A 26189-nucleotide genomic window follows, 5' to 3' on the forward strand; every position below is an offset into this window, starting at 1 on the left:
AGGGAAAGATCATGTGGGGCCTCATGGGGCCCAGGAGGACTTTGTCCTTTATCCACAGGAGGGCTCTGAGCTGGTGACAGACACATCTGACTGCAGGAGTCCTAGGCCAAGCTGGGTGCTGGCCCCAGGGCTTAGAGCTTCCCCAGGGCAGCCTGTGGGCTTCCACTTTTGCAGGCCGACCTCACGTTATGGCTCCATGAGCTGTGAGCTGCGAGGGCTCAGCTTACTCCTACTTACTCCCCTCGCCACCCACACTGTGCCCAAGGCACACTGATTTCCTTCAGTTTCTTGAATTATGCGAAGCTTTTTCTCACCCTTGGCAGCCCCTCTCCTGGGCTCATCCTAGGCTGGCACCTTCTCAGCCTGAGGTCTCGGCCTTTCCTGACTGCCCCAGCAAGGAGAGTTGCTGTCATTCTGTCCCATCCCCGCTCTCCGTCACTTCTAGCTCTTAGCTTCCTGGAATCCTCTTACTGATTTGTGCTTGTCTGTGGTCAGCCTGTGCCCTCGATCTAAGGGTCTGTGCAGGAGGAGACCAAGGCCAACTTGTCCATTTGTGGGTCTGTCCCCTCCACCAACCCCTCCTAGACTCCTTCTCAGGCTGGGTGGCTGCCCCGTGCCCACTCATCCCAGCCCTGCCCTGGGCCGGCACTGTCTGGGGTGGCTTTGTCTCCCCCACTGGACTGTCAGCCCCAGGAGGGCGGGGTCCAGGGCTCACCCCAGCTCATCCCAGCACAAGATAGTCACTCATGAATACTTGTTGCCTTAATGAAGGCCACCACATGCCACGTGCTGGCTGGACAAGGCCAGGGACACGCCAGGGACAGCGATGAATCAGCCCTAGCCAGGCCCTGTAGGAGTTCATGGGCGAGCAGAGCAACGTGGTTACCTAACTCAGGTGACCGGCAATGAGGGCATGCCTCACTGAGGCACCCTGCCCGTGAGGTCGCCAGCCACGGAGTCCTGCATCGCTCACTGCAGCCAAAGCCTGAGCTGGTCCCCACGTGCACCTGGCGTGTTCCCTCCCAGGCCGGGGAGGCTGCGAACAAGCCTGGGCCGGGGGGGAGGGGGTCCACAGAGAGCAAAGGCCTGGCACTGGGGCTGGACAGAAATGGGGTTTGAATCTCAGCTCTGCCACTTACTGTGGGATGTGGAGTTGGCGGCCTGCTCTGAATGTCAGTTTCATCATCTGTCACAAAAGAATGATCATCCTTTATGGCATGGCCTTGGGATTAAATGAGGCTGAAAGCCTTGATGTTGTCCTTGACTCTTCTTTTGCTCACATCCTGCATTTAATCAGCTAGCAAATTCTGTTGACTTTGTAAAGTCTATCTAGAAGCTAGCTGTCCCCTTCTCCCATCTCCAGGGCCTCCTATCCTGGTCCTGTCGACCTGTCCCTGGCCTCCTACCTGGTGTCCCTTCTGCGCTCCCCTCCCCCCCATCCCCAGTCTGCTCTCTACAAGTAGCCCAAGGGACTGGTGGACACTTGTGTCAGATCGTGTCCCTCTTCTGCCTCAGCTTTCCTGGGGCTGCATCTCCCCTGGGGAGACAGCCAGCGTCTTCGCCGCAGCCCACCCCACAGGATCTGCCCCCGTCACCTCCCTGTCCTCATCTCCCACTGCTTGTCTCTGCACACTCTGCTCCAGCCACACTGGCCTCAATGGTATCAAACAACTGGCTGTTTCCTCTGCCTGGGACACTGCCTCCGGGTACCTGCATGGCGCTCTCCCTCCCCTTCTCCAAGCCTCCGCAGGAAGCCCTCCCCTGACCAACCCGTTTGAAATAGCATCCCACCCCCGACCTCCCATCACCTTTCCCTGCTTTATTTTCCTTCAGGTCACTTCCACGTTGTGGCCTGCTAAGAAAAGACATGTTTCTTGATGTATTCTGTATCTCCTCCATCAGAAAGTGAGCTCTGGGGGTGTGGGGGTTCCTGGGGTTTTGCCCGTTCTGTTTAGCCCCTAGTTCCAGAACCTGGAACATGGTGGTTGCCCAATAAACACTGGTTGAATGGATGAGGGGAGGCGGAAGAAATTCAGACAAAATGCTTAAAACAGGGGCGCCTGGGTGGCTCAGTGGGTTAAAGCCTCTGCCTTCAGCTCAGGTCATGATCCCGGAGTCTTGGGATCGAGCCCCACGTTGGGCTCTCTGCTCGGCAGGGAGCCTGCTTCTTCCTCTCTCTCTGCCTGCCTCTCTGCCTACTTGTGATCTCTGTCTTTCAAATAAATAAATAAAATCTTTATTTTAAAAAAATGCTTAAAACAGCACCTGCGTCAAAGGAGCAGGTCAGAAAAAGTAGGAATGATGGTAATTTGGGTGAATCAGATAAAAGCCCAGCCCCTAGGGCTCCCCCTGCTGAGCACGCAGGAGACAGGCATGTCCCGCCGACTGCAACACCTATGATGCGTGACAGGCTCAGGAAGTGACGGGTTGCTGGACTGAAGACCGTACAGCTTCTGGGAGGCAGAGCCGAGCAAGGCTTTAGAAGGCTACACAGATAGCTGCCTGGTAGGCTGGTATGATTGCTCCTGGGAGGGGCAGCAGGGTCCCTGGGATGGCCTTGGAGGCCGTTTGCAGTCTATGGAGAGACCAGAAGAGGGGAGCTGTGGGTCTCAGGATTCATTTATTAACAAATTTTTTTTTTTTTACTGAAATCCTTCATTGCTCAGATCAGCCAGAAACAGGTTTTGCTGGCAGCAGGTAAGAACCAGGAAAGAACAAGGCACCCAACTATGATCCAACTGTTGTAGGTACTGTGGTGGCCAAGATGACATTTTGGCCTTTGTGAGGCTGATATTCTACTGGGAGAGACAGAGAAGGAACGGTGAAAACGAAAATACTATCACCTGAGAATCCCGGGTGGTGATCAGAAGTGTGGAGAAAATGCAGAGGGAATTCAAGGTGGGAAGGCAAAGAATGCTATCAGTATGGCGCCAAGGAAGGGCCTCTCAGAGGAGGTGACATTTATGCCAAAGGGCAGGGAGCTGGTCAAAAAAAAAAAGACTTCTAAGAGTGATCCAGGTAGGGAAACAAGCAGGTGCAAAGGCCCTGAGGCAGGACTGAGGCTGCGTGTCTGAGAGACCGCCATGAGGCCAAAGTGACTGGTGTGGAGTGAGAAGGATTATCAGATAAAATACAATGCCCAATTACATTTGAATTTCAGATACAGTATATACATGTTTAGTCTAAATATGTCCCAAATATTGCGTGGGGACACGCCTATACTAAAAAATGACTCGAGGTTTATCCGAAATTCAACACTAGCTGGGCATGCGGTATTTTCATTGCCCAAATTTTTGTTGTAACTGTAGGAATGAGCAAGACAGGATGTGGAGGAGATGAGGACACAGAAAGGACAAAAAGTTCCTTTCTGAGTCCTGCGCACATGCCTGAGGAAGACAGGATGTTCTTGGAGTTCTTCGGTGGACCTCTGTTACTTGGCATCCCTACTTCCTGGTGCATCCTCTCAGTCTTCCTCCCCCATCCTCTCTCCAGATCTCTGCTGCTGCTTTTCAGCAAATTTAAAAAAAATAATATTGTCCTTTTACTTCAGGGGAGAAAGTTATTATTAAAAAAAAAAGATCAGGGGCGCCTGGCTGGCTTGGACAGTGGAGTGTACAACTCTTGATCTCGGGGTTGTAGGTTCGAGCCCCACATTGGGAGTAGAGATTACTTAAAAATAAATTCTTTTTAAAAAAAGAAACTCAGGGGCGCCTCGGTGGCTCAGTTGGGGTAAGTGTACGACTCTTAGTTTCAGCTCAGGTCATGATTCAGTGTCCTGAGATCAAGCCCCAGCATGGAGCCTGCTTAAGATTCTCTCTCTCTCCCTCTGCCCCTCCTACTTTCTCTTGGCTATAAATAAATAAATAAATAAAATCTTAAAAAAAGAAAAAGAAGAAATTCAAACCATGCAATAAAGAATAAAGTTGAAGAGTAGAACCAGAAATTTCCTGGCTGTCCCATTCCTAACAGGTTGTAACTTTCAGCAGCATTTTCCTTTTTCCCTCATGACCCCTGATTTCTTTTCTTTTCTTTTTTTCTTTTCTTTTTTTTTTTAATGAAAATACTATCATATGATATGGGTAGGTTTGTACCTTGGTTTTTCTTTCCTGTATAAATTAACATTGGCATAATATCTTCTCTGGTCTCTCTCTCTTCCATTTTTAAAAGTAAACTTCAGGGTGCCTTCAGTAGGTTGAGCGCCTGCCTTCTGCTTGGGTCATGAGCTCAGGATCCTGGGATCAAGCCCTGCATTGGGCTCTCTGCTCAGCAGGGAGCCTGCTTCCTCCTCTCTCTCTCTGCCTGCCTCTCTGCCTGCTCGTGCTCTCTCTCTCTCTGTCAAATAAATAAATAAAATCTTTAAAAAAAAAAAAAAAGTAAACTTAAGTTGACAGTTGGAAATTTCCAGAAGAATTGCAAAGACAGTATAGACTTCTCAAAAACTCCATGCCCAGTCTCCCTTATTATTAAAATTTTACCTAAACCTGCTAGATTTCTCACAGCTAACGAACCAATATTGACAGAGTATTATTAACTAAAGTCCATATCCATTCTACTGCATTTAAAAAACGTTTAAGTTGGGGCGTCTGTTGAGCCCCTGCCTTCAGTCAGTTGAGCATCTGCCTTCAGTTCAGGTCCTGATCCCTGGGTCCCAAGATGAAGCTGAGTCAGGCTCCTGCTCTGTGGGAATTCTGCTTCTCCCTCTCCCTCTGCCCCTTCCCCCTGCTCCCTCTCTCTCTCAAGTAAAAAAAATATATATATTTTTTTAAACTTTTATTTATTTATTTATTTTAAGGATTTATTTCTTTGACAGACAGAGATCACAAGTAGGCAGAGAGGCAGGGAGAGAGAGACAGAGGCTTTAACCCACTGAGCCACCCAGGCGTCCCATTAAAAATTTTTAAATATAATTCCAATTAATACAATTACCTGGACCCTTTTGAAATGTATAATTTCATGAGTCTTGACCCATGTATATTCGCACGAAACCACAACCACAACCACAACCACAGTCAAGAAATGGAACATTTCTACCACCCAAATTTCCCTCCCGTCCCTTTGCAGTGCACCTTCCCCTCTGTCCCCGAGCTTCAGGCAACAACTAAACTGCCCTCTGTCACCATAGATTAGATTTACCTTTCCCAGAATGCTAGGCATGGAACCACAGGAGACTGGCTTCTTTCTTGCAGCCTAATACATTTGCAATTCATCCATGAGGCCCCGCTTATCAAGAATTCCTTCCTTTTTATGCTAAGTAGTGTTCCATGGAATGCTTATACTGCTATCTATTTATCTTTTCACTAGTTGATGGACATTTTGGTTGTTTCCAGCTTCTGATGATTGTGAAAAAAAGTGCTGTAGCAAAAAACCCCACAAAAAACAAAACAAACAAAACCACACCTACACCCACACCTCAAAAATAAAAAACAAGCTTTATGGACATTCCTGTACAGGTCATGGTGGGAATATATGTTTTCATTTCTCTGGAGTAAATACTTAGGAGTGGGATCACTGGGTCCTGTGTCTTCGCATTCTCTCTACAGCTGCATAGCTGTATTCTGTGACACACTTCGAGCTCTGCTCATCACCTTATCTTATATTATTTATTTATTCTTGTGTTTATTGGCTATCTCCTAAGCATTTGTTCTCTCAAAAAGAAGAGAAATGGTTAGAAGCCTAGACCTTGAAGCCAGGCTGCCTGTGTGACTTTGGAGAAGTTACTTAACCTCTCTGTTTCTCTCTTTGCACACTTGCAGAAGGGAACTAACAGTAGTGAGTGGGGTGGTTGTGGGGATTAAATGAGGTTGTAGAGGGGTGGCTCAGTCAGTTGAGGCCTCCTGATTCTTGATGTAAACTCGGGTCATGGTCTCAGGGTTGTGGGACCTAGCACCTTCTGGCTCCATGCCCAGTGGGGAGTCTTCTTGAGATTTTCTTTTTCCCTCTTTGTCTGCCCCCACCCATGCTCGAGCTCTCTCTCTCTCTCTAAAATAAAATACATAAATAAATATTTTAAACTTTTGATTTCCTTAAAACTTAGCTACTCATAGCCTTGTGTGACCAGAAGTCTAACCAGTAACATAAATAGTAGATAATGCATATTTCATATGTATATGTATTATAGACTGTATTCTTACAATAAAGTAACCTGGAGAAAAGATGTTATTAAAGAAAGATCATGGAGAAGAGAAAATACACTTGTAGTACTGTACTGAATTTACTGAAAAATATCTGTTTATTAGAGGACTGATGCCATTCAAACCCGTATTGTTCACCTACACGCTTACACCGTTGTCTTTTTTTTTCCCTTTAAGAACAAGTCCTGGGTGCCTTGGTGGTTCAGTGGGTTAAGCCACTGCCTTCCGCTCAGGTCATGATCTCAGGGTTGTGGGATGGAGGCCGGCATCGGGCTCTCTGCTCAGTGGGGAGCCTGCTTCCTCCTCTCTCTCTAGTTGTGATCTCTCTCTGAAAAATAAATAATTAAAATCTTTAAAAAAAAAAAAAAAGAAAGAAAGAACAAGTCCTAGGGGTGGGCGCCTGGGTGGCTCCATTGCTTAAGCAACTGCCTTCAGCTCAGGTCATGATCCCAGAAACCCTGGATGGTGTGCCGCATCGGGCTCCCCATCTCCGTGGGGAGTCACCTTCTCCCCCCGCCAAGTAGATAAATAAAATCTTTTAAAAAAAATAATTACTGGGTGCCTGGGTGGCTCAGTGGGTTAAGCCGCTGCCTTCGGCTCAGGTCATGATCTCAGGGTCCTGGGATCGAGTCCCGCATTGGGCTCTCTGCTTGGCAGGGAGCCTGCTTCCTCCTCTCTCTCTCTCTGCCTGCCTCTCTGCCTACTTGTGATCTCTCTCTGTCAAATAAATAAATAAAATCTTTAAAAAAAAATAATTACTAAAGAACAATTCCTAGGGTGCCTGGGTATCTTGGTCAGCAAAGGCTGCTCTTGGCCCTCCTCCCATCACCGCGACCTGAATAAAGTGCTGTCATCTCAGCTACTGGAGTTGCTTTTTAAACCAACAAGACTCTGTGAAGCATACAGATTTCAAAAGAGCACAAAAACAAGAACGTTTAATGCTGGCGAAGATACTTTAAAAGTGCCTGTTCCCCGGAAAGGTGGGGAGTGTGAACTGGATCTGCGTAGCACAATTGGGCAATGTGCGTCCCAGGCCGCTGGGAGGCAGCAGAGGGCAGTTAGCGAGAGCCTTGCCTAGGAGTCAAAACTGGGGATGAGCCCGGGCTCTGCCCTATGGGCTTGTGCGCCTTGAGCAAATAAAGTTACTTCTCTAAGCTTTGGTTTCCTCTGCGAAGCCGGAATAATCATAGCCCTTGTTAAAATTACACAGCTTAGCTCCCTGCATGGGAACTGTTACTATTATTAAATCTTAAAGTTGAACACATATACCCATTTCCTTTGACCCAGCAGTTCCATTTGTGGCAATCTATTTAAAGAAAATAATTAGAGGTGTGCACAAATATTTAACTGCTTGAATTTGTGGGGCAGGGGGAGGTATTATTTATAATAGCAAAATGTTTATCACAGCTTAGATGGTCAATAAGAAACGGTAGTTAAACTAGAGTTCATTGCTAGAATGGCATCTATGCAGTGGTGAAAACTAATGTTCTTGAAGAAAATGACATGCAGGGATATTGGTGAGATTTCTGACCTTGTTTTTAGAAACATGTAAAATTCTTTATAAATGTGTGCCCCTCGGTTAAAAAACAAAAAAGGAAGGTAAATGTACAGGAAAAAAAGGACTCATCACTCATTCATTCATTGCTTCCCCAGACATTAATTAAATGGCTACTATGTCTTAGACACTGTGCTGGGGAGCGGCATGGGGGGTGGGGATGCACTTAGCATTTAACAGTATCTTTGAGGAGGTGGAATTAGGCCTCATCCCAACCATCCATTCAACAAATGTTTGTTGGCCATCTACATGCCAGTAGTGCAAGGGCACTGGGCACGCACAGTGAACAAGACAGACAAAAACCCATGCTCTCATGGAGCTGACATTTCAGTAGAGGAAACAACCAAAAAAACAAATTACAATGAGCTAATCATCTAGTTTGTTAGAAGGTGATCAGAGCAGGAAAATATGAAAAAAAACGATAAGGGGTGGGCGGAGTTAGTAACTTGCAAGAGGGACGTTTGCCGCTGTAGTTCAAGTGGGAAGGAATAAACTCACTGATTAGGTGCTAGTTGAGTAAAACCCCCGAGGGAAGGGAGGAGCCCCGAGGATCCAAGAAGGAAGAGTCTGTCCCAGACAGAAAGAACAGCCAAAGACCTTAAGAGATGGGAGAGCTCCGGATATTTTTTCTGGATGAACAAGGTAGCTGGGACCCAGCGAGTGAAATCATAGGAGAGGATGTCTGGGTTTCATTTATGGATTTTGTTGTTTCCTTTTTTTTTTTTTTTTAAACGAATTAATTACTTTTTAAAAAACTTACAGAAAAGATTAAGATCAAATAGTGTCTTGGTTCCAGGTCAAGTTCCTGGACGCAGACTGTTGTTCAAAACTCATTTCGACTTCCTGTAATCCTGAGGCAGCTAGTTCATGCCTTTGAGCCTCAGTTCCTTTATCTGTAAAGTGGGTATTGATAATACGATAGAGTTTCAGTGAGTACTTAGTGAGACAATGCAAAGAAAGCATTTGGCCAGGTGAGCGGCACGTACCCCACAAACTCGTTTTGGGGTAAGGTGGGACTCCTACACGAGGATAGTCATTTCCCCTTTAAGAACCCGATTGGGCGGGGAGACAGCGTCCCCCCGCACCCTTTCCAAATTTTCCAATCCCCGCTTGGCATTTTCTGCCCGAAGGTCTCCGATTGGACAATCTGCGCCAATCAGAGGCTGGAGCGGGCTCTGCCAATGGCCCAGCTCCGCCCCTGAGCGGGCCCTGCCCCCTGCCCGGTCAGCCCCGTTGCTATGGGGACTGGTGGGCGGCGAGGGGGGAAAGCCCCGGATGTTCGTTGGGGATTTAACATGGCGGCGGCAGTGGCCGCGGTGGCGGCGGCGCAAGAGAGCTGAGGGCGGTGTGAGTGTTTGGAATTCCCGGTCAAGCAGCTAGGCCGCGAGCGACTGCAGCGCCGAGCCGGTAGGATCACCGGTCTCGCCAGGGGATTGGGGAGGGCCGGGAGACGGCGGTGGGAGAGCGTTCACGCAAGTAGGGGGCGGGGTCGGTGGGGTCAAAGTTCACTCGCAGAGGGAAGGGTCGCCTCGGAAAGGTCAGAGGTTAGTGCTGCTGGGGACGGTGGTGTAGAGGAGATCCGGAGGTCAAACTAGCGAAGGGGGGCGTGGCGAAGGGGACCACAAAGTTCGAAATTTGAAGTGGGGCCCGTTCGAGGGGGTCGGGGCGAGTGTCAGAAAAGGGGGTCAAAATTAATTATTTGAAGGGAGGGTGCACTTCCTAGAGTCAGAGTTCGAAACCGTGGGGGCGGTGGTATGGAGGTTTACCGACGGCAGCCAGCGGAGCAGATGCATGAGATTTGGGGGTGGGGGTGTACCTTTTGAAGGGATCAGATGTGGGGCGTGGCCAAAGGGGGCAAAGGTCCCAATCTGACAGATGTTATACTTGAGGGGTCAATAGTTAAAACCTTAGCGGGAGGCTTTGCTGCGGAGGACGGGAGGGATGCCCCAGAGAGAGATCAAGGGTGCTTCCTGGCGGGGCAAAGGGGAGCCCTCTCCCACACATAGTGGAAATAATGGCAAACACTGATAAATCACTGTGTCAGGTCATTTCAATGCTTTACATATATTTAATCCTCATTGCAACCTTATGTGGTTGGTCCAGGATCATCTAATGAGTAAGTTGTGGGGTTAGGATTCAGAATCGAGTTCTGGTCCCAGAGAGGTACTATGCTCTACTGCCCCTCAAATAATCACAATTCTGGCTAATACTTAATGAGGGCTAACGTTGCACTCAGCGCTCTCGTTTCATTATACCACAAGTGTGTGAAGTGGGTACTGGGTAGACCCACTTCACAGACAGGAAAATTGAGGCTCAGGTCTATCTGCAGAGTAACACCGGCAATTTCCAACCTGGGTCTGACGGATTCCCGAGCTTCTAACCCCCTGTTGTTACACTGTAGCCTGGAAGATCTGTTCCTGGAAGCAGGGGCCTTGGGCAAGGCCGAGCCACTCCCTGGACTGGAATGGATTGTCTTTGGGCTCCATGGAAGGGTGTGATCTGGGAAGAGAAGTTCTCATGGACCCATGGGAGTAGGGTGTTTGTGGGTGGCCCAGAGTCCAAGTGAGTCTGATGGGCTTCTGACTGGGAAGGGTGTCCCTGAGTGGGATCCAGTACAAAGCCTAGTGTTCTCTGTACTTAAGACCCCAGTCTCTACTGATGGTCCCAGATTGCTCCCACCTCATTTCCTACAGCTCTCCTTGTCACTTCTCAAGTTTCAGCCCCACCGGCCTGTTTGCTGTTCTTCAACTCTGCAGGCATATGCCACCCTCTAGGTCTTTGACCTTCCTCTTAACTCTGCCTGGAATCCTCTCCCTGGCCCCAGCCCCATACTCACCGTCACCCACGTGCAGCACTTCTAGCATCACCTGCCTCTCACTGTCCCTCACACACTCTTTATCTCCCTGTCTGGTTTTCTCCCCAGGCCCTTGTGCTTACCTTGTTTGTCAGGGCACCATGTGTTGTCTGCCTCCCCCCACCCCAAGAATGTTGACCCCATATGGCAGGAATTTCTCCATGTTATTTCTTCCCCGAATCCCCCCTGGAGCACTGTGGGGCCAGTGGAGGGTGTTTGGTGGTTGAATATTGGACACTGGGCTGGGCGCTGAGACTCCGGCAGCAGATAAGACACAGAGCTGCCAGGCCTCCAGGGGCTCTTGGTGTCCCTTGGTGGGAGCAGACTGGAACCAGACCCCCAGCCAGTGATCCACAGCTACATATGGACCCCTAGGGTGCCCGGCCTGGGGGTGGGGAGAGCCTGGGGAGTCAGAGCTGAGGGGTAGCTGCCCATATCGGTGGGGCAGTGCTAGGGACTGGTTCAGACCCAGCTCCGTCACTCCCGGGCGGTGTGACCATGGGCCAGTTTCTTTACTTCCTGGGTCTCCATTTCTTCCTCTGCAAAATGGATATGACAGTGACCCCAGACTGGCCCCCGCTCTGTGCTATGTTGGCATTAGTCCTGCCACCTGGGGAAGACCTCAGAGATGGAGGAGGGCCCGTCTCCACCTGCCTCCTGGTGCTCCCAGGCAGCCACACCACCCCCTGCCACCTCTGGCAGGGTCACCGGGTAGGCACACTGCCAGGCAGTTCTGTGAGGCCGGCCCAGCCTCCTCCTCGTGGTGCCAGCTTGCTCAGCATCCCGGGCTTGGTGCAGATAAGCACAGCTACGGCTTTGCCATCGGAAACCCGAATTCAGGTCCCTGCCCTGTCCCCAGCCGTGGGACCTCAGGCAAGTGCTTTCTTACTTGCCACTTGTGTTCCTTAGCATACATTTTAGATCGGGGGGGGGAAAAGTAAAGCCTTCAGTGAACAGGACCCCCCCGCCCCCGCCCCACGCCTCCAGCATCTGGCCCAGGATGGGACTCGGGGTGGATGGCATTCAAGGCCCGGCTCCTTGCCTGCTCGCCCCGGTGCTGGATTTGGATTTGGTGTGTCTGTCTCTCTGCAGGTCTTCCTACCGTTTGGACCTCTGAATTCATTCACAGATGATAGAGCCACAGCACTCAGTCCCGGCTCCCCGCTGCTGTCAGAACTTTTCAAAACTGCTCCAGCCCAGGCCCTCTAGGGAGCTTCTGACTTGGTCGGGGGTAGGGTGGGCCTCAGTACATGGTTCGTGGTTCTCGGGGGCCAGCCAGGCAGGACCACCGCTGTTTGACAGTTTGATGGCTGATGGAAGCGGTGTCTTGGGAGACAACTTGCTCTTTTCCGCTCAGCATTCGAGTTTGCATTTCTCTCTGTGAGGACGTGTGTGTAGCTCTAGGATTCAGTGTCTCTGCTGTGAGTATGTCTTTTTGTGCTTGCGCCACATAGGACTTATTTGGTCACCTTTTGGTGGACATTGGGGTGGTTTCCCATTGGGACACTGTGACAAGGCCACATTGAGCATCCTAGAGCATGTCTCCTTGTATACTGTGGCCAGAGTCTGTCTTGGGCCTGTGGCTCACTGTGGACATGCCGGGCCTTCCAGATTGTTCTCCTAGGCAGTGGTACCAGTCTGCTGTCCCAGAAGGCTCCAGGGCTCCCCTCACTCCATGTCCTGCTTTGGGGCAAATCCATAGGCCTTGCTGAAGTGTTCTACTCAGCCACGAGATGGTGGGCTTATGGCCCCTCCAGACTGGCTGGGAGCGACTGGGAAGATGGTTCATGTATTGGGCTTAGCGGGGACCTGACACCCACAGAGAGCCCACACCCAGGCTTCTGCCCTCAAGGACATGTAGGACAGTGACCACAGCTTTGACCCAGCGTTCCTTCGGAGGCATCTCTCAGCGCTGACAGTGGGTAAGGAAACTGTACTGACTTGAAGTAGGTACCGAGGCCTGCCCCACCCCTGACCAAGTCAGAAGCTCCCTGGTGGGCCTGGGCTTGAACCTCCTCAGGAAGGGGGCAGGAAGGAGGTAGAATGTGGAAAGGGAGGGGCAGAGTCTTGTTATACTCTTTTCGTGTGTGACCACTGGTCCCATGGGTGACCCACACAGCCCCAGCCCTGCCTGCATGGATTTAGTATACAAAGGCAACAGACCCGTCCTGAGACAATGACAGCCCAGCAGTGAGCCAGGCCTAAGAAAAGGAGGTGGAAAGAATAGAGCAGTGCAAGGTGGGAAGTGCAAAGGTCCTGAGGTCCAATTGAGCTTGGGATGGTCAAGTACTATCAAGGAGGCCCATGTGGCAGAGTAGGCAGCGAGGTTGGGAAGGTGGGGAAGATGTGGCAGATAGGCCAAAGGCTGATAGGCTGAGGTAAGGAGCGTGGATTGTGTTCCGTGTATAATGGGGAATCACTGGAAGGCTTTCAGCAACATCTAGTTTCCTTTTCATAAGGATCACCCATGTTGCCATGTGGAGAGCAGATCATGGGGGCAGCAGCAGGGAGACCCATAGGGAGGCTGCTCCAGCGGTCCAAGCAGGAGACGAAGGTGGATAGGATGACGGGGGCAGTGATGGAAAACGGATCTGTGTGCTGCCAAGATTGTGAGGTCTTAACCTATAGATTTTTTTTTAGGATTTTATTATTTTTATTTGAGAGAGAGCATGCACGCGTGTACATGGTGGTGAGGGGCAGGAGAGAGAGCATCTTAAGCAGGCTCCATGCCCAGTGCAGAGCCCAGCAATGGGGCTTGACCTCACAACCCTGAGATCATGACCTCAGCCACAATCAGGAGTGGGACGCTTAACCAGCTGAGCCACCCAGGCGCCCCAGCTTTACCTGTATTAACCCATTTGATCTCCACAACAACCTACAAGGTGGGTACTGTTGTTATCCCCATTTCAGAGATGAGAAAACTGAGACCCACAGGTATGTGACGCATCTAAGGTTACAAAGCAGGCGAGCAGGAGAGGTAGGACTTAAACTCCAGGCTTTCGGATTCTAGAGTCACCGTCTGTGGTGGCTGCCCCCCAGTGATTTGGAAATGGTTTGGATAAGACAAGGCCACTTCCTGTCCAGTTGGTTCTGACCCAGGCTCCTCTTTTAGACAGAAGCTCCTTGGAGGTCTGGTCAACCTGGGGTGTTTCTGGGCGCTGGGTCCCTCCCTCCCTTGGGTGCCCCCCCCCAACAGCCCCTTCACTTTCTTCTCCACAGCCTCACCCCTCCTTGTCCGGCTGGCTCACAGTAAACCAGACTTCCTGGCCAGACGCCGGTCGGGGTGTCCCCAGCAGCTGTTTGTCCCATCACCCGAGCCAGGAGGCCACAGATGCTGCCAGCAGGAAACAGTCTCCTTCCAAGTCACAGCGGGGGAAATGGGACCCTTCCCGCCCCCGCCACCCTTTCCGGGGCTGGGGCTTGTTTTCTGCCAGATGCCTGGGCCCAGAGGAAGGTGTTGGGGGGGGCGGGCAAGAAGGGTCAGAGGGGAGCTTTCCCAGGTCCCAGGGGGAGCCGGCGATGGCAGATGTGACGGAAGCCACCACTCACAGCAGCCTGTCTTCCAGGGCCCTCTAGTCCTGCCCTGCCTTTCCCTGGGTGCTGCTGCCATCCTCAGGGGCAGTGGTGAATTCTCTGCAGGGGCCACGCAGCCCACTCATGTCCCCAACCCACTAGCTGGGGTCCATGGGGTGGAACCAGAGCCTCCGTGGGTTCACATTCCTCACCTGTTAAATGGGCCGTCCAGAGGATCTTAGATTGTGCAGGGAAGAGCTCCCCGAGTCGCCTGGCACACAGTAAGCTTGTGGTAACAATTTAATAATTCAACAATTTTAACAATTTCCATTTTCTCGTGCCATATCCCCCCTGGGCTGCAACCTCCCCTTCGCCAGCTCCCAGCCTCTAGTGATACTGTACTCACCCGTGGCTCACGGCCTGCCAGGCGTGGGCTGTGTGCCCCTGTGAGCATCAGCTCGGCGGCTCTGCCCAGAGACCCTGAGGAGAAGGTGTTATTAACCTCATTTCTCTTTCCCAGCATTTTCGTTTCAAGAAGGCACATTTTTGCTCTGTGTGCATGCATTACCTAGTCCCCTAAATGATAATTGCGCACAGCACAGAAGGGTAGTATCCAGCGACAAGGACATCCCTTCCCCAAGACAGCCATTGTTCCTGGCCTCTCTTCTGTTTGTCCCCACGCTCTGCCTCCTTTTGTTTCTACCCAGATGGAGCCCAACTTCCCATATTTGAGCCTTCGCCTTTGCTGGCCACGTAAGGTTCTCCCAGTGGGGAAGTGGAGCAGCTTTGTGGTGTGGAAAGCCCCCTGGGCTTCCTTTCCCCTGAGCTGGCCATCTGTGGGATTTGTACTTGCCCCAAGAAGGGGAAACCAGGGAACGGGCTGGAAGCCCCTCAGGCAATAAGGGGCAGATCCAGGGCTGGGACCCAGGCCTGCAGGGCTCCAGCCTGGGGTTCCTAACCTGTGTGACACCGTGGAGGCCTTGCACTGGGCTCTGGGGCCAGCCAGCTGTGTGGCTCCAGACCAGTCACGTCACTGCTCTGTGCTCTGGTGTCCTCATCCACAGGATGGAGATGCTAATGGTGCCTCCTCAGGGTGGCTTTGAGGCTATATGGCATCATCTTCAGGCAAAATGCATAGTAAGTGCTGACACTGCCTTATTCTGTGTCGTAGCATTTAACAGGCCACCTCCTGTGAGCTAACTGATCGCATCCTCCAGCACCCCAGAATGTAGGTGTTACTATGATTCCTCTTTCGTGCAGGGAGGGGGGCAGATTGCAACCCTGGGTGTCTTGCCTGGGGTCATTCCCTCTGCCACTCCCAAACTAGCCTGAGGAATTAGAAGGCTCTCCCTCCCCACCTCACCCCATTGTCTTCCTTCCAGGCTTTGGTGGGGAGCACCTGACAGGTGGGGGTGTCAGGGCTGGGTCCCAGGACAGAGAGCTCCCTCGAAGGCCCTCCCTGCCCCCAACCCCAGGTGGCCTGCCTGGCCCTGGAAACTCCGGATAAAGGAGCATTGTGCTTCCAGCAGGCTTCCCCAGGCTGGTTTCAGCCACTCCTACAGGATGGGAAGGGCCCTCCTCCTGCTTGCCTCCAGCCCTCCCCTCTCCTCACTCCCCTCTCTGTCCTGCCTTGTGAAGTAGAGGGAGAAAGTAGGACATGTGGGAAGGCAGGGCTGTTCAGCATATCTCCCCCAGGGTGGACCCCAGGCACTTGTGCCTCCTCTCTCCCTAGGTTCCCCTCCTCTGTGGCCCACTAGAGCGTCCACAGCTTAGTCCTCTTGTGAATCTTCCATGGGCAGCCTCCCCCCAGATGATCTGACTCTGAGATGCCCTATTGTGTATATATGGTTGTGTACACTGATGATTCTTCTACTTTTAAACCTTTATTAACTGCGGAGTGTAACGTACCTCCAGAAATGGGCCTAAGTGCACTTGTTGGTTTAACATCAGTGTGGGATGAACAAACACTCGCCCCGCTTAGGGGAAGAGCAAACACTGCATGCACCCTGGGAGTCGCATTCCCCCCCACCCCACCACCCTCTTGATCTTGGCCCCAGTAGTGATCACGACCCTGACCTTGGGGGTCACCGTGTCCCTGCCTTTCTGGAGAGTCCTTGCCAGGCGTCCATCCTTGGTTTACAGAATACCACCTTGCCTGCTTTTGAACTTCACAGAAATGGCTGTCTTCTTTGATCCCTGGTCTGTGGGGTCCAACCACATGGCCGAGGGTGTCCGTAGTCTGTCCCCCCTTGTTGCTGTGTACTCTTCTAGTGTGAAAACAACCCAGAGCTGATCTCTGTCTCCTGCTGTGTGGGTGTCAGTGTCCTTGAATGTCCTGGCCGTGTATGCATACATTTCTCCAGGGAAGCCGGGGTGGGGCACACAGGTGCCCTTCTGTGAGCTCTATCAGGCAGGAGACCGAGACCCTGCTCCCAGATCCACATGCATATAGGTAAAATGAGCCGGACTCCCAAGCCCCCATCTCCCCCACTGCCGGTGACCCTTTCTCATTAACAGGCACCATCCATCCTCTCGGTGGGGCCAGCAGTCCTGTGGCATCCTGACTCCTCCTGTCCTCTTCCTTCACAGCCACCATGTCAGGAAAGCCACCTGCTCTACCTACAGAGCTCCTCTGGTGGCAGCCACTGCTTAAGCCAGCCTCCTGTCTGTCCAGCCTGGACTGTCTCCCCACTCACCCCCCCCCCCGCCCCGGTTGCCTTCCCCCTCACCCCAGCCTGCAGTCTGTCCTCTCATGAAGCCAGAGGGAGCTGGGGTCAGATCGCATTGCTGCACTGCTGGGACCCTCCTGTTGCTTCATCTCCCTCAGGGATGGGTCATGAGATCCTGGCCCAGCTTTCCTGCCAGCTTCCCCTCCTCTCTTGCCATGCTGTTCTTGGAACATTCCAGGCTGGGGCCTGCCTCAGGGCCTTTGGTTCATGCTACCCGGTCTGGGACTGGTCACTCTCCGCTTTCCACCTTCCCAGACTTGATTTTCTTTGTGGCTCTTACCATTGCTACTTACATTATGTTACAATTTGTGGGTCAGTTGGCTTCTTGTCATCCCTGCCCCTCATAACTTGGCTCCATGGGGTGGTGGGTAGGGGGGGCCCTTACTGTGTCCCTTGCTATAACCTCAGCTTGATCTATATGCTCCAGGGTAGCCCAATAAACACTGGCAGACTGAACGTGACGGGGAGGGGGTATGAATGAGCCCGTAAAAGCCCTGAGTGTCGCTGCCATGGTGCATGGTAGGGGACCTGCCCCGAGTGAGGAGGAATGCCACTGGAAGGGTAAGCAGGAGTTGGCTGAGGGAGAGGAGGGGAGAGTGCAGGGGCCTCTGCAGAACTGAAGGGTAGCTAGCATCGCCCTCGACGCTGTGGTTCTGTGGTCTGGATTTGAACGCAGACAGCCGCTTGGGGCCTCTCCACGTCTTGCTTGTCCTTCTCTAGAATCGAGGCCACTCCGGTGTTCTAGGGCATCTCTAAAGCTCTGCTCCTAACATACTTACACCAGGGCCTGCGGTATAAACATGAACATGATTGTTTTCGTTTTTCTCCTCTGCACACTCCGGAGTGCCTGGCCCTTCGTGGCCTCTGGGGACACAGCGGTTGGTGGGTAAACAGATCCAGTTGCTACCCATTTGGTGTCTGTCTCCTGGACTCTCGGCCTTCTGGGGCATCCCTGCTCCGAGGAAGGGGAAGACCTGAAATGACCTTGGGTCTGGGGAGTGATTATTCCTTAGGCTGATTAGTAGGGAAAACTAATGGAAGGTTTGTACCTTGCCAGGCCCAGTGCCCCACATAGCACTCCCCTGTGTCTGCCCAGTCCCACCTGGGATCCCAGAAGGGGGCTCTGAGCATTCAGCCCATTTCACAGACAGGGAACGGTAGCACCTGTGGTGAGTGGTGAGTGCTAGCCTGGGCCTGGTGAGAGCAGATCTGGCCAGATGTCCTCAGGATGCCATTTGTATTTCGCTGGTGGCCAGGTGGTCACTGTCATGTGGAGCAGCTTTTCCCATCTTCCTGGAACATCTGGAGCTCCTCCCGAAGATGAGAGCCCGTTCAAGTCACTTGCCTATTTCCCATTGGGCTGTTTGCATTTTTACTTGTTACTTCGAGTTAAATCCTAGGTTCTGCGTGAGAGCCTTTGTTTCGAAGCTGCTGTCATTCTCCCTGTCTGCTGCTCGTCTTTTCAGTTCCTTTATGGTGGCTTTTGATGAATAGAAGCACTTAATTTTAATGTGGTCAAATATATCACTCATATCCTGTAGAGGTTTATAATTCTGCCTCTCACCTTTCTTTGTTCTAGAATAGCGTGTGTGTGTGTGTGTGTGTGTGTGTATGTATGTGTGTGTGGTGTGAGGTAGGCATCCAATTTCATATTTGTCACCTGGATCCCCAGTCATCCAAGGACCATGTAATGAAAACAGACTGACTTTTCTCCATGGCTACCCTTATCATAGATCTCATGTCTGTGTAAGTGGTTCTGGTGCTGGATGCCCCGTCGGTTTCTCTTTCTCTTCGGGTATGTTCACGTACCACCCCGCTCTCGCTTCTGTCCTTGAAACGAAGCTTTGATCTTGGGGAGAGCAAACACTCCTGCTTGTTCTTCTTCCTGAGTGTCCCGGCCATTCTTGGCTCTTTCAGTTCTACTTCAACATTAGACATGTATCTCGTCATGTGCCCAGAGCAACACTGAGTCTCCCAGTTGATGGACATGGTGTCCCGGTCGATGGACAATGGTCCATCTCTCCATTTATTTGTCTTCTCTGATGTCTCAGGAGAGTGCCACACTTTTCCAGCATCTTCCTTGCCCACTTGTTGGTGGCTTAGTGGCTTTATTCTAAGGTAGTTTGTGACGAGGCCGGCGTGGATTCTGTGCCTTCTCTTCTCACGAGGCGCCTTGCTCCCTGGGTTGCCTTTGCCGGGTAAGGCTCACATGAGGGGCAGGAGCCCCCCACCCTCCCCCCCCAACTCTGCTTCCTCCTTGGCACCACTCCTAGTCCCTGACAGAGGGTGGGCAGGGTGCCCGGAGAGGAGGTTGTAATTTTCCTGAATGATTTCAAGGGCTAATTAAAGGTTTTCCTTGACTAATCAGCTTACGGTTTAATTATCGGGGAACAGGCTCAGGGCTGCGGGAAGCAACTCTGGTGGGGTCTCCCCACAGCGTGGCAGGGAGGAGCCAGGGCCAGGCCCTACCCCGCGGGGGTGGCAGGACCTGGGGATCCCCGGCACTTTTCAGTGGGCCAGCTGGTGTTCTCCATCCCCGTGAAAGAGGAAGGGTGGAGGGCAGCATGTGTGGCCAGAGTCAGCACATGTGGGGTGGGGGCCCCTTCTCTGCTTGAAATCCTCCCATATTCCCCACTGCCTGGGGAGAGGACCCAAACCTGGTCCCTCCCCTGCGAGACTCGGCCCTGTCCCGGTGGTCTGTTTGCACTTTAGCCTCGCTGACCTTCGTTAAGTGTTCTTCTCTCATGTTTGCGTCTTGATCCTAAGGGTCACCTCCTCTGAGAAGCCTTCTTGGGTCATCCCTGCCCACCGGAGCAGGTGGTAAGCTCTGCGGGCTCCTTGTGGGCTGGCAGGGTCACTCACTCCACCACTGATAAGCATTCAGTGAAGGGGACCCCTGGGCAGGGCCCTGTGGTCCAGCATTTGAGGTGGAGGGGACCCAAAAGGAGAAGGGGTTCAGGACTGGCTGGCACTTGGAGGAAAAGGCTAGGAGTGGGGATTTAGGACTGGGAGACCTCAGCCAGCTGATGCCTTCCCAGGGGAGGCTTCTGCCTGGACCAGACACAGGATGGGCTCCTGGGAATTTGTGAAGGGGGAGGGGACCCAGAGATGGCTGTGCCAGGCCCAGGCTTCATTCCTTGGATTCCTCAGCAGCCCCAGACTCCTGGTGGCCCGAGGTGGGGGAGGGTAGGCAGGCAGAGGGGCCCCTGCCCCTCCCTGTGGTGGGGACCACCATACAGAACCCCAAGCCTACACATTTGAAGCCTAGTCTCTGGCTGTGGGGCCTGAGCATTGATCAGGGGTTTTGGGTTTTTTGGGTTTTTTTTTTTAAGGCATCCTGTGTGACTAGCTGGGATGAGAGCCCCTGGCCTCCAAAACCAGCATATGTGTTCACTTTCACAACGTTTGGGGTACTTTTTGAGGGGTACTTCTGACATAGTGTGACGGAGCCACATCACCCCCACAAGCACATGGTGGCATTGCAGACAAGGCAGCTGGGGCCCAGAAGCTTCCAGGGGCCACGCAGCCTCTGCCGCTGTCCTGTCTGCCTGGGTCCTCCAGGTTCCCAGTGGGCCGCCTTCTCTGTCTCCCTCCTCTCCTCCTCTCTCTCTCCATGTCTCTGCCTTTTGTTTCTCTCCCTTTTTCCCCTGCCCTCAGCTTCTGCTTCTCTCCTGCTCCCCCCGCCCCCGCCCCACTTCCCCTGTTAGCCGGGATCCTGCTGTAGCCACAGAAGGGGATGGTTCCCACAGACCCCAGGACAGGGGGTGAGGGGTGGGGAGGGGGTGGGAAGGATGCTGGTGTCACCTTGCCAGCCTCTCTTGCTTCTCCTGGCACCTGGAGTGGAGGCGGGGGCATACCTCCCGCTGACATTTGGGGGCACAGGGGCCAACTTTGCGACCTCGAGGGAGGACTGTCCACGCAGGCAGACCCTGACATGACAGATCCTGTGACCCAAGATCCTTCCGTGGGCCCAAAAGTCTGTTGGCATCATCTGTGAACGGTCACCATCTCAGGCTCCCGTGGGGTGGCCGAGGGTTTAATCTTGGCGGAGGCGCACGCTGAGATGTGAATATTGCATTGCTGGAGCCGATACTGTGGGAACGAGGGGGAGTGAGGCCGGGGCTTCTGGTCGTCCCTGCTCGTAGGGTTCACTGGCCTCCTCTCCCACACACGCTCGGGGACAAAGGCTGCCCATCGGGGCCTCTCCAACCCTGACAGAGCGCCTTCTCTGACCTCGGGCCAGGCCTGGGGCCCCACATTTCTCAGCATTGGTTCCCACGGGTTCCTGCCGCCTCCCGGGGTTGCTGGGAGGAATGAGTGAGTCAGTGGCGTGTGTGACGCTCAGCACAGTATTGCCATCATTATGTCATTATCGTCACCTTGACTGTGATCACTGTTCGTTATTAGAGGCAGGACCTGTGTTCGGATTCAGTAACCAAAATTCACCCTGTGAGTGATCCATAACTCTTCGCTGTTAGAATTAGGTCACATTTCCTTTTACGAAATGTTGAAAACGTTCGTATAAATGGAAGTGTTCATACATTCTTGGGAGAATGTCTCATGCCTTCCCCACATCCGTGTCCCTGTCCCCATCCCCATCGCTGTCCCCAGTGTCCCACAGTCAGCACTGATAATCAGGCTTTTTCGTCTGTAACCCAAGCCCCACCTCCCTGATTATTTCAGAACAATTCCCATACATCACGTACTTGAGCCATGAATTTTTCAGATTTTTCTTCTGTAAGAGATTAAAGTCTAAGAAAACAAACTCCACAATACTTTTGTCTCGGGAAAAAAAGAACTAGTGATTCCTTAAGATCGTCAGTTTCCCCAGTTGTCTTATCATCCTTTTTCAGCGTGCTTTTTTGTTTTGGAATCTAGACAAGGTCTGTGCGGGGTGTTTCTGGTTGATGGGTCCCATAAGTCTTCTGTAGGATTTCTTGTGTCTGTTTTTCTGTGTGCTTGCTGTTCACCTTGTATGTCCACCAAAGACCCTCATACTTTGTCTCCTTGACTTTTCCACGGTCAGGGCCCAGGCAGTGAACCCTTGTGGTGTCATTCAACTTGTTCCTCTGTCCTCTGTGTTTCCTATAAACAGGGACTCAGGTCTGGAAGCTCAATCATATTCAGGTGCTGTTTCTTTTATGGGTGGTGCTGTGTGTATGAACCTCAGGACAACATTAGCATCGGGGTCACTTTTGAAATAAATGTAGGTGGAGCCTGGCTGGCTCTGTTGGTGAAGCGTGCGACTCTTGCTCTTGAGGTTGTGAGTTCAAGCCCCACATGGGGTGTAGAGATTACTGGGAAAAAATAAATAAATAAGTAAAATGTAAAGTAAGATAAATAAAGTAATAAATAGTAATAATAATAATAAATGAAGTAAATTCCATTAAATTTAAAAAATTCAGTAGATGGGGAAAAATGCTTCCCTTGCTTACAATCAGACTGGTACCAGACTGAGCAGCAGGGGCTTGAGGACCGAGGGTTGGGAACTGGGGGGGTGCCCAGGAGGCATGGGTGGAGTGTCAGCCTCCAGCTTCCAAGAACCGTCTGTCATAGGAGTACATGGCTTTGGGCTCCTGCTTTGTTGGGATTGTGGGCCCTCAGCCATGAGCCCCCCCACGCCCCCAGCCACCCCATCCTTGACTCCAGCCACTTCAGCTGGCCTGGTAGTTATCCTGCAGGACAGAGCTGCTCTCCTGCCCGGGCTGTGTCTTTGGCCAGCAGAGCCGCCCTAGGGAGCTTTCCCCTGCCCCACCCACTTCCCCCTCAGTACAGTGATGGGGGCAGCACCTCCCTGGGAGGGCTGTGGTCAGGACTCCAGCAGATGGAGACTGGACAGAAAAGGGCGTGATGAGTGGCGCGTGCTGTTCCTCCACATTTAGCACAGGCCTCTTTTGACCTCAGCTCCACCACTTTCCCCTCCTAGCCTCCCTCCTGGCCACGCTGGCTGCTTGCACATTCTGGCACGTGTCGGGCCTGCTTCAGTCCTTGGGCCTTTGCGATGGCCCTTCCCTCTGCCCTGATCGTGCTTCCCTGGCTCGCCACTCGGCTTCCTCATGGCCCTCTGGTCTGACTCCAGCATCACGCCCCTTGGGGCCTTTCCAGTGCTCTCTGTCCTCTCCCTCTGGTTGCACACTCTTCTGTTGACTTGTGTATTGTCTCATCTCCCCCACGGGAATGTCAGCTCTGAGAAGGAGCCACTGTCTCCTTTACTGATCTGTCCCTGGTGTCTAAAACCATGCCTGGCACACAGCGAGTACAGAATACAGTCCTGGAGCGTGTGGACAAGCGAGACAGGAACATGGTTAAGTGAGCGGACTTGGGCCCAGGTCCGACCTACCACGGACTGCTCCAGTACACACTCTGTGTTCTGGGGCCGGCACCTGCCCTCGCTGAGCCTTGGTCTCCTCCCCTGCCACATGGGGTTGTTCACAGCCCCCTGCTCGCTGCCTTGTTTGGCACCAGCACGGTTGCCCTCAGGAAACACTGTAGCTGGTCTTCCCATCATCCTATGTCTCCAGTGTCTGGCCCCAGCCGAGCCAGCCAGGGGCCGCCCCTGCCGTGGGGACACTTTAAATCTTAAATAACTCCTTCCACTCTGTATGGTGGGCTGCTGGGGCCCTGGGACCGGTCGGGGCAGGGACACCATGGATGGGTATGTTCCTATGGCCAGACAGGCTCCTTGAGGAGTGTGGTTCCCACAGGAGCGCCCAGGATGTGGAGAGGCATGGGGCTGTGGCCATGTCGGAGGGCTTCAGGGCTGCCTGCTTCCAGGCCTCTGTCTCCCTGGTAGGAGACAGGCCGAGAGCTGTGCGCGTCCAAAGAGGACTGCTGTTCTGATGGTGGTAGCAGTTCGTGGCTCTCAGCTGTGCATGTGTGCGTGTGTGTGTGTGTGTGTGTGCTGAGAGATAGGGCTCAAAAGAGAGACTGAAGGTACATGCGTATAGAGACAAAGCTCCCAGCTGTCAGAACCGCTGCCCCCAGTGTTTGCTACAAGTGTCAAGTAGGACACATGTGCAGAATGTATGTAACTCCCCGTTGAATTTCATGAATGAGTATCACGATCAAGCATATACCCATCTAACAACCACCCAGATCAAGAAGACAGGCATCACCAGCACCTCAAAAGCCCTCTACTTCATGTGCTCTTTCCAGCCTTGGCAAATAAATTCAGCGCCCCCTTTTTTCCTTTTAATCGTTGCCTCTGTTTTGGTGACTCATGAGAGATGTCCAGTGCCCCCAGGGGGACAGAGAGTCACCTGACGGACCCCACCTTAGAGGCTGTGACCAGTTTCGAATCCCTCCTTATGCACTCTGCCCAGCGGTGGAAGAAAACACTCCTGCCCTGGTTAGAGCCCTCGGTGCCCATCTGCAGGTGTGAGCGCCTCCCCCCGCCCCTGCACTTCCCTAAACCAGCTCCCACGTTTCTCCGCTTTTGATGGTACCAGACCATGAGCACTTGGCTGTCACTCGCTCTGTTTTTCTCTCAAGGTTTCTCCAGGTGGATAACGGAGCCAGAAGTCCTGTGCCCTTGGGAATGTTCCCCAGCGTGGGTCAGAACCACATCCACCCAGCAGCCAGATGAAAGCAGCCTAGCCCTGGTGGGGCGTCAGGAGGGCGCTCTGGGGGGTTGAAACCATCGCCTCATGTGACAATGGGCATTTTCTGCCTGGTATAGGGTACTACTAGCTTCCCCAGTCGCCAAAAGGGATTCAGTCACAGGCCCTTGATACATAAGGGGTCCTCCCCTGAGCACCTGTAAGGGATAAAGGGGGCTCTGGTATCATCCTGGGTCTGCCTGTCCCTCCACATGGGAATGGATGGGGGCTGGGGGCCAGATGATTTCTTTCTGGCCTGCACCCTGGACCCCTCTGCTTCCCCTCTTAGCCAGGCTTGTCCAGCCTTTCATGGAGAGGCCCTCCGGGATGGAGAGCACTTGCAAAGGCTCTGTATGTAGAGGCCTGGGTCTGCTTCCTGGCTCTGCCACCTACTAGCTGGGTGACCTTTGGCATGTGGTGGCTTCCTGCTGTGGGCCTCAGTTTCCCCATGATAAATGGGATTGTATAAAGGTTATTTCATTCATGTAGAACACTTAGAAGAGAGTGGCACTTAGAAACCTCATCATGAGTGCTAGCTGTGGGTATTACCGTCCTTACTGCCATTCACTCGTTCGTTTCTCTGCCTCCAGCCCTGTCCTGGCAAAGGGCTGGTGGCCTGTCAGCCTGGTCTTCCCTCATGGAACTTGCGGTCCAGTGATGGAGACAGACAGACACAGCACCAGTCATGACAGCCCAGAGCGACCTCAGGGGGAGCACAGACCCCTGTCACAGCTGTGATGGAGGAAGCCCAGAGGACTGGGCCTCGGAAATCAGGGAAGCCTTCCTGGAAGAGGAGACAACTGAGCCCAGGGCAGAAAGAGGAGCAAGAGTTAGTGTGTGGAATAGTGTTCCAGGGAGAGTGAATAGAGTATTCAAAGGCTAAAAGGTGGGAAAGGGTCTGGCGTATTTCATAAATCACTACTATTTTAAGTGAAAGTTTTTATTTCAAGATAACTGTAGATTTGCTGGCAGTTTTAAGAAATAACACAGAACGCCCCTGTTTCCCCCATGGTAACATCTTGCAAAACTCTAGTTAGTATGAGACCACAACTAGGATAATGACATTGATATAGTCAAGAGACAGAACATTCCATCACAAGGATCCTTCCCAATGCCTTTTTATAGCCACATCCCCTTCCTGGCATGTCCCTGACTCCTGGCAACCACTCCCCATTTTCATAATCCTGCATTTCAAGAATATGATGTGTTATGGAACAGTTTTCACAACCATAATGTGAAGAACTATAACAATAAGGAGAATTTAAGATATAAAGCATAAAAAGCTTAACATTTTTAAAAAATGGTATAAAATGGAGGCTTTTTTTTTTTTTTTTAACTCAGCTTCATTGTCTGGAGATTTCATCCAGGTCATTGCCCAATTCAATAGTCAGTCCTTTTTCTTGCTGAGTAGTATTCCGTGGTATAGACGTACCACAGTCTAACCATTCACCAGTTGAAGGACATCTGGGCTAGCTCCCTGTGGGGGGCGAAGCAGATAAAGCCACCATAAACAGTTGCGTACAGGTTGTTTGTGCGAATATAGCTTTTTGTTTCTCTGAGACGAATAACCAGAAATGCAGTTGCTGGTGTAGAGAAATTGCCAGACCATTTAGTTGTACCATTTTTCATCCCCCGCAGCAGCATGCAGATGAGCCAGTTTCCCTGCACCATCACCAGCATTTGGTGTTGCCAGTGTTTTTGATTTTAAGCTGTTCGACTGGGCATGTAATGATAACTTATCATGGCTTCAACTTCTGTGTTTCTCGTGGCCTGTGGTGCCTTCCATCCTTTCATGGGCCCTTCTGCCAT

General features: G+C 52.2%; 1 protein-coding gene across 2 annotated transcripts in view; it reads left to right on the forward strand.

Annotated features, from left to right (window-relative positions):
* Positions 1-8917: 8917 nt before the first annotated feature.
* Positions 8918-26189, forward strand: part of PAK4 (p21 (RAC1) activated kinase 4) — a 42236-nt gene continuing 24964 nt past the window's right edge. For both annotated transcript variants that reach the window (XM_013047698.2, XM_045076798.1), the window contains exon 1: positions 8918-9093. The gene's annotated coding sequence lies outside the window, so the exon portion shown is untranslated. The remainder of the gene's footprint in view (positions 9094-26189) is intronic.

Source organism: Mustela putorius, unplaced genomic scaffold (assembly GCF_011764305.1).
Source record: "Mustela putorius furo isolate JIRA1106 unplaced genomic scaffold, ASM1176430v1.1 tig00000196_pilon_pilon_pilon, whole genome shotgun sequence".
NCBI classification, from domain to species: Eukaryota; Metazoa; Chordata; class Mammalia; order Carnivora; family Mustelidae; genus Mustela; species Mustela putorius.